This window comes from Triticum urartu, chromosome 7, assembly GCF_003073215.2.
Source record: "Triticum urartu cultivar G1812 chromosome 7, Tu2.1, whole genome shotgun sequence".
NCBI lineage: Eukaryota > Viridiplantae > Streptophyta > Magnoliopsida > Poales > Poaceae > Triticum > Triticum urartu.
Genome location: NC_053028.1, coordinates 138188738 through 138195625, shown reverse-complemented (window position 1 = coordinate 138195625; position 6888 = coordinate 138188738).

Sequence of the window (6888 nt, the reverse complement as noted above, 5' to 3'; positions counted from 1 at the left end):
TGGGGGAATGCGACTGTGAGATAGTCGCTAACTCACGAACTGTCCGGGAATTCCCCCCTCCCCGGCAGTTCCAACTTAAGATATTCATTGGGCCCGGCGGTCCCCCTCGAAGGAGGCCGCCTCATCATTCATAGTTGTGTCATCATCACCTCCCTCATCCCCCTGCTTCCTTCTCTTCACAATGGGCACCCTATCAGGTGTAGATGACGAAGGGGCCGCTTCATTCACCCCTGCACCGCCCCCTCCTTCCAGCATAAGAACTATATTTGGGACTTTCCCTACAAGGTTCGGCATTGGCTACCCCCTCACCATGACAACACCATCAGAACCCATAAGCCTCTTACGAGCCGAATGAGTATCATCATCGCCAATATTTACAGTCCCCGGGGTAGCAAGAGCGCCATCCCCCACCCTTTGAGCAACTTCATCTCTCCTATCCGGCTGTGTCTCACCTCCTCCTCTACCTCCCAAACCTCCACCTCCTCTCCCACCTCCACGACCCGCCCGACCTACCCCCCCCCCCCCTTGGCCCGTAGCCGACCAGCCCCTTCCACGACCCCCAGCACCACCTGCCATCGTTGGCTCATTAGTCCAAAGAAGCCAGTCTCCCCACTCACAATCAACTGGGTCATGAATCCCGTCGCCACATTCTTCCACTACATGACCCATACAGCCACAAAAGTAACAAAAATCCGGCAACTTCTCGTAGGTGACTGGATACCTTTTCATCTCCTTGAGAGTTATACTCACAAATCGCACCAACGGCTTCTGAACATTCACAAAAACCCTGACCCTTAGATGGGTGGAGGGATTAATTCTCCCTTCGTTAACTACCACGGTAAACGGCGGCTCCCCAACCTTCTTAGCAACTTTTTCAGCTAGAGCCTTCTTCCTTGTTAGACCATCCGGCAACCCCTTGATCCTCGCCCAGATGGGATACATGTCCAGGGCATATTCAGAGACATTAGTGAAACCATCATACTCCACGATGACTACCGGATCCCTCCTGAATTGCCAAGGGCCTCCCTCCATGACACGCTTCCAATCACCAAGGCAATGGCATTGCGCCAAGAACAGGTTCGGTCCCTTGATATTGAAGGTAACTCCTTGGGCACAAGCCCATGCGTTCCTCATCGAGTTCAGTAACGCCGCATGGATGAACGGCCTCATTGTATGAACCCTAAATAAGCACAGCCATCTGACCTCCTTAATCAACCCCTCTACCTCCCCTGATATATCAAGATCCTCCTCCTCCTCCCCATGAAGATTTAGGCCCTCAAAAACGTCTTCCAACTCCTGATCTGGACCAAATTGATCCCATCCATGAGCATCCGCCCCCCGATCTTCTACTATGTCCTCGTCTTCCGCAGTCTCCATAGACACTCCCCCACCCGAAGCGGCGGCTGCCTTGCGCTCCTTCGACTGACCTTCAGCCCCTTCCTCGCCTCCCCTAAACCCTAACCCGCCTTGTTCTTCCTTCTTACCGCCCCGGTCATCCTTGGGATCCAGATCCGCCATGCAACACCTCCGTCTTGTTCCCTGGAGAACGACCTGCGAGACGCCTGCCGCGATCGCTGATCCAATCGCTAGATTTGTTGGGTGGACTCCGGCGTCGCTGTCGGAGGAATAGGTGGACTCTAGGAAACCCTAGAGGATGGTTCTCTAGGAATAGGTGGACTCTAGGAAACCCTAGAGGATGGTAGATTTGTGGGATTTTTTAGGTTATTTATCTATTTTTTAGTGATACCATCAAGTACTTTTTACATATACTAATTTGTTGCGTACAGTATGGGTCCACCTGGATTATAAAGGTCTAAAGGTTCTAGTACGTTCACAAAAATAGGCCCACCGGATTAAAGGCCAGATGTTATTAATTATGATATACCTGCATTAATATAGTATTGGATTGTACCATTAAGTATATGCATCTTTAACGTAGACTCAAGGTATTGCATATGATAGTACTTGCTTAGTTGCAGACTTTGAAAATGTAGAGCAGTCATTATATTACCGGGATATGTAACTTCCGAACGTTCGGATCTTGGGAATAGATCCTAACGAGTATTTTGCCGCACATCAGCATCGAGAAACCCCCGCGATATTTCTCCCCCACTGATCGGTAACTGCCTAATTTTTTCCCCGATCGAAACGCTCCCCTCGCTTTTTTTCATGCTGATCATTGCTCGATCGCTAACTTCCTTTTTTCCACTCGAAACACTCCCTCCGCTGTTTTTTCTCGTGTTGATTATTGCTCAGCATAAAAGGAATAAAAAATTATATTTATTGTGCCAATAACCAACTCACCTAATATCATTTTCTTGTCTTCTAAATGGAAACTTTCTATTTGAAGCAAAAGAAAAGTTACTCCTTTATCGTTTGTTGGCCTTCTCTAGTACATTATTTCGTACTGGGCTATAAATTGTGGAATTAGGCATACGTACAAAACTTTTTTTTGGTTAACTTTGATCTAAGGGAAAACAACCTGTTGAAAATATCCCCGATAGTTTGTATGTAAATGGCATGATAATTTGCGCATAGCGGAGTTGATAACTATTTGCACAAACACCATGGTAACTTTTGATTCAGAGGGGAAAAAAGTTATTGGAAACATTCCCTGGTAACTTTTGTCTGATAGTATGGTAATATACACATCATAGACCTGATAACTTACGTACAAACGCCGCGATAAGCTTGACCCCCAGAGGGAGTTGTTGAAATTATACCCCCGATAACTATTGTGTAATAGCATGGTAATATAGGCACAACAAGGTTGATAACTCATGCACAAACAGAGTAATAGCTTTTTGCCTGAGAAGAAAGTTGTTGAAAAATGTACCGTCGGTAACTTCTATCCAAATAGCATGGTAATATTTGCACCGTGTACGTGACAACTTATGTACAAATATCCCTGATAATTTTTGTGTAAATAGCATGATATGTATCGCGCCGCAGAGCTGATAATTCAAGTACAAACATCATGATACCTTTTTCACCCAGGAAAAAAGTTGTCGAAAAACGTGCCTCCGGTAACTTCTTTGTAATTCCTATGATAATATACACACAGTTGAGCTGATAACTCGCGTACAAACACCGTGATAACTTTTCACCTAGGGAACTTTTTGTTGTTGAAAAACATATCCCTGGTAACTTCCGTGCAAATATCATGGTAATATATGCACCGTAGAGATGATAACTTCGGTAAAAAAATGAGGTAATTTTAACCCACAGAAAAAAGTTGTTAAAAACATAGCTCCGGTAATTTATGTGCAAATAACATGGTAATATATGCACCTCAAACTTGATAATTTGCGTAGAAACAATGCGGTAACTTTTTTAGGCATAGGAAAAAGAATTTGTTGAAAAAACATATTGCCGATAACTTACGTGTAAATAACATGGTAAGTTAGGCACCGCGGACCTGATAACTTATGTACAAACATCGTGGTAACATTGATCCAAGAAAAAGTTGCTGAAAATATAGCCCGATAAATTCTGTGTAGATAACATGGTTTTTTACATGCCGCACACATGATAATTTATGATCAACACCATGGTAACCCTGACCCAATATAACAAAGTTGTTCAAACATCATACCGTAGGGCTGATAACTTTATGTAACCTCGGGGTTGGTAACTTAAGTTAAGGAAAGAAAAGAAAATCTTGATATAAAAGTAAAGAAGGTTCCAATATCTAGTTTATATGCAGTAAATTATAGTTGGTTGAGCTGGTTAGTGTGTTGCACATTTGGAGTAGAGATCATGGGTTCAATCCCATGTGCACGCATTTTCCTTTGTATTTTTTTCTTTTTTATATCTAGAAAAAAACGCAGCGGTAAGTAATGATCAAGTAGGTGAAGTCCAATTTGCTAGACAAGAAATGACATAAGGTGAGTTCGTAGTTGGATTAGTACTTGATACAAGAGGGCGGAGTTCGAATCCTCTCTACCCAAATTTTCTTTTTTGTCTCCCTTGAGTGGGAGAAATAAAAATGAAGGAATCGTGCTGATTAGGAAGAAATCGAGGGAGGCGGGATAGGATCGATCGGGATTAGGAAGGAATCGGCCCTTGAGTGGGAGAAATAAAAAGGAAGGAATCGTGCTGATTACGAAGAAATCGAGGGAGGCGGGATATGATCGATCAGGATTAGGAAGAAATCGAAGAAAATCCCATGTGCACGCATTTTCCTTTGTATTTTTTTCTTTTTTATATCTAGAAAAAAACGCAGCGGTAAGTAATGATCAAGTAGGTGAAGTCCAATTTGCTAGACAAGAAATGACATAAGGTGAGTTCGTAGTTGGATTAGTACTTGATACAAGAGGGCAGAGTTCGAATCCTCTCTACCCAAATTTTCTTTTTTGTCGCCTTTGAGTGGGAGAAATAAAAAGGAAGGAATCATGCTGATTAGGAAGAAATCAAGGGAGGCGGGATAGGATCGATCGGGATTAGGAAGGAATCGGCCCTTGAGTGGGAGAAATAAAAAGGAAGGAATCGTGCTGATTACGAAGAAATCGAGGGAGGCGAGATAGGATCGATCAAGATTAGGAAGGAATCGTGCCAGGGAGGCGGGACGGGATCGTTCGGATCTACTCTCTCCGTCCTATAATATAAGAACGTTTTTGACAAGCGTTCTTATATTATGGGACGGAAGGTGTCGGTGCGGAACGACACCTATGGGATCACAAGAATCCCTACTACGGTTGGCAGGGCGCGGGGTCGTGAGAAGAGCGGATCTAACAGGTAGCACACGGTTCGTTTATCCAGGTTCGGGCCGTGAGGATGCGTAAAACCCTACTCCTGCTTTGGTGGATTGTATATCTGTGTTCTTGAGCTAGCTATGGGGCATGAGGAGCTCCAAAAAGCCGAATCCTTCTCTTGGTCGCCTCGGACCTCCTTTTATAGGAAAAGGGGTTGCCACAGTGGCACACAGGAGGTGGAAAGGGTACAGTGATGCGAGGTTATCCCTCGCATTACATGACAAGGCGCATTTAATGCGTCTTGCTTAGTTGTCCTTGCTTTATCGGGGACGGGGGAGAGATCTGCCTCGTCCGTCGCCGCTCCTTCTTGTGTCGACACGCGCCCTGGCCAGCGACGCCTGCGATGCCACATAGGTAGGCAGGCAGCTGAGGTGGCGCAATGGTGGGTCTTCACGAAGATCTGCATGCCGCCACGCATGTGCCTGCCCAGCTGGTTGGGTCGGCAGCTGCATGCATGCGGTGGTGGAGGTTTAGTCGGCGTGGGCCTGATGGTGGCCCTGCAGGTGTCCTCAGTAAGGGTCTTGCCGGGGCCCCGACAAGGGTCTTGCCGAGGCGCTTGCTGTCATCCCCAGCAAGGCGCTTGCCGGGGGCCTTGTGATCTTCCTCGGCTGGGATCCCGCCAAGGGTTGTCGTCTCCTTAGTGCGTATCTGATCTTGAATGTCTTCACGAAGATCTGCATGCTGCCACGGGGATGTCTCCCGAATCCTTGCCCTTTGGGGGCAATGGACTCAAGGGTGATTCGCTCCATAGGCGCGGGACGAGTCGCCGCGGCAAGGGTCTTACCGGGGCTGCTAGAACTGTCTCCCGGCAAGGATCTTGCCGTGGGAGTCCGCTTCGTCCCCTTTGCTCTTCGTGGTCTTGGCCTTGGCGTCGTAGTTCTCTTGAGCTTCGGTCTTACCCTGGCTCACCTCCCTTGCCTTGCTTGGTGTGGTGGTGCCCGTGGCTCAGACTGCCCGTGCACAGTTATAGGGGTACAAAAAGTGTACCCCTCTTTTTGTACACCGACAGGAGCCCCCGTGCATGGTCCACACATAAGCGCAACGCGTTGTTTGGGCTAGGCCCAAAAATAGTGTGCGGGCAGGCGGGGCGGTTTTTACCGCGGTAAGATTCTTCGCGCGCTGCGCTTTCCACGACTCCCGCGCGTGGCGCGGCGTGGGGAGGTGCGTGTGACGTGGGCAGCATGCGTGGGGTTGGGCTCTGCGCGCATGCGTCATGTCGTAGTAAAGGGGCGGTTCGCGCTCTCCCCATAAACGGAGGGAGGCGTGGAGGCGCGGCCCATTTACTGAATGGGGCCGAGGCGCAGTCCTCGAGGCGTCAACTCCCCACGATCACAGGGTGGGGAGAGGTCGCCTCACCCATCCCCTCGGTTCTGCACGTCCGCCACGTGTCTCCCATGCGCTTGGGTGGCAAACGGTGGAGGCGGGAAACCGGGTCGTCGCTAGTTGGGGCAGCGGGTCGGCCTTGGCTCCCTGCGCCTCCCGTGTCTTGATTGGCCGAGCGGGGCGGCCGAGCCCCAACCCCGATCCTTTATAAAGAGCAGGAGGGGGGACGGTGTCCCGCATTCTTCCATCTTCTTCTTCCTTCAGCTTCTGCTCCTCCCTTCCATCCGTCATTGAGAGAGGGAACCCCGGTCCTTCAACAGTGGCGGCGAGGGTCGCCGCTCGACAGCGCGCCCCTCCTTCCCCTGCGCCTGCGGTGGCAGAGCCAGTCGCGAGGGGAAGGGGGAGGGGCGAGGCCGTGGACGAGGCCGGGGCGCTCGGGGAAGAGGAGGACGGGGCGGCGTGCCGGCCTCGCCTCCGCCAGCAGCTCCTCCTCCAATGGAGGGCCACGTTGTGGATGACCCTTGTGAGTTCTTTGTCAGGCTGCGCCGGCCGCCGTGCCGTCGCCTTCGTCTCCCGACTCCATTTGCGTGGGAGATGGAGCTGGATTCGCTGGAGTCGTTGTGGCTGCACATGAGGGGCTGCGGGATCAGTGGCCCGTGGGCCCGCTTCAACTTCCCCGCCCCTCACGTGATGTATCTTGGTCGGGGATGGAAGACGTTTGCTCATATCCACCGCTTAACGGAGGGGCTCACTCTCCATTTTAAGCTGATGGAGGGTGACCTTCTCTCCGTCAAGGTCTTCGGGTGCTTTG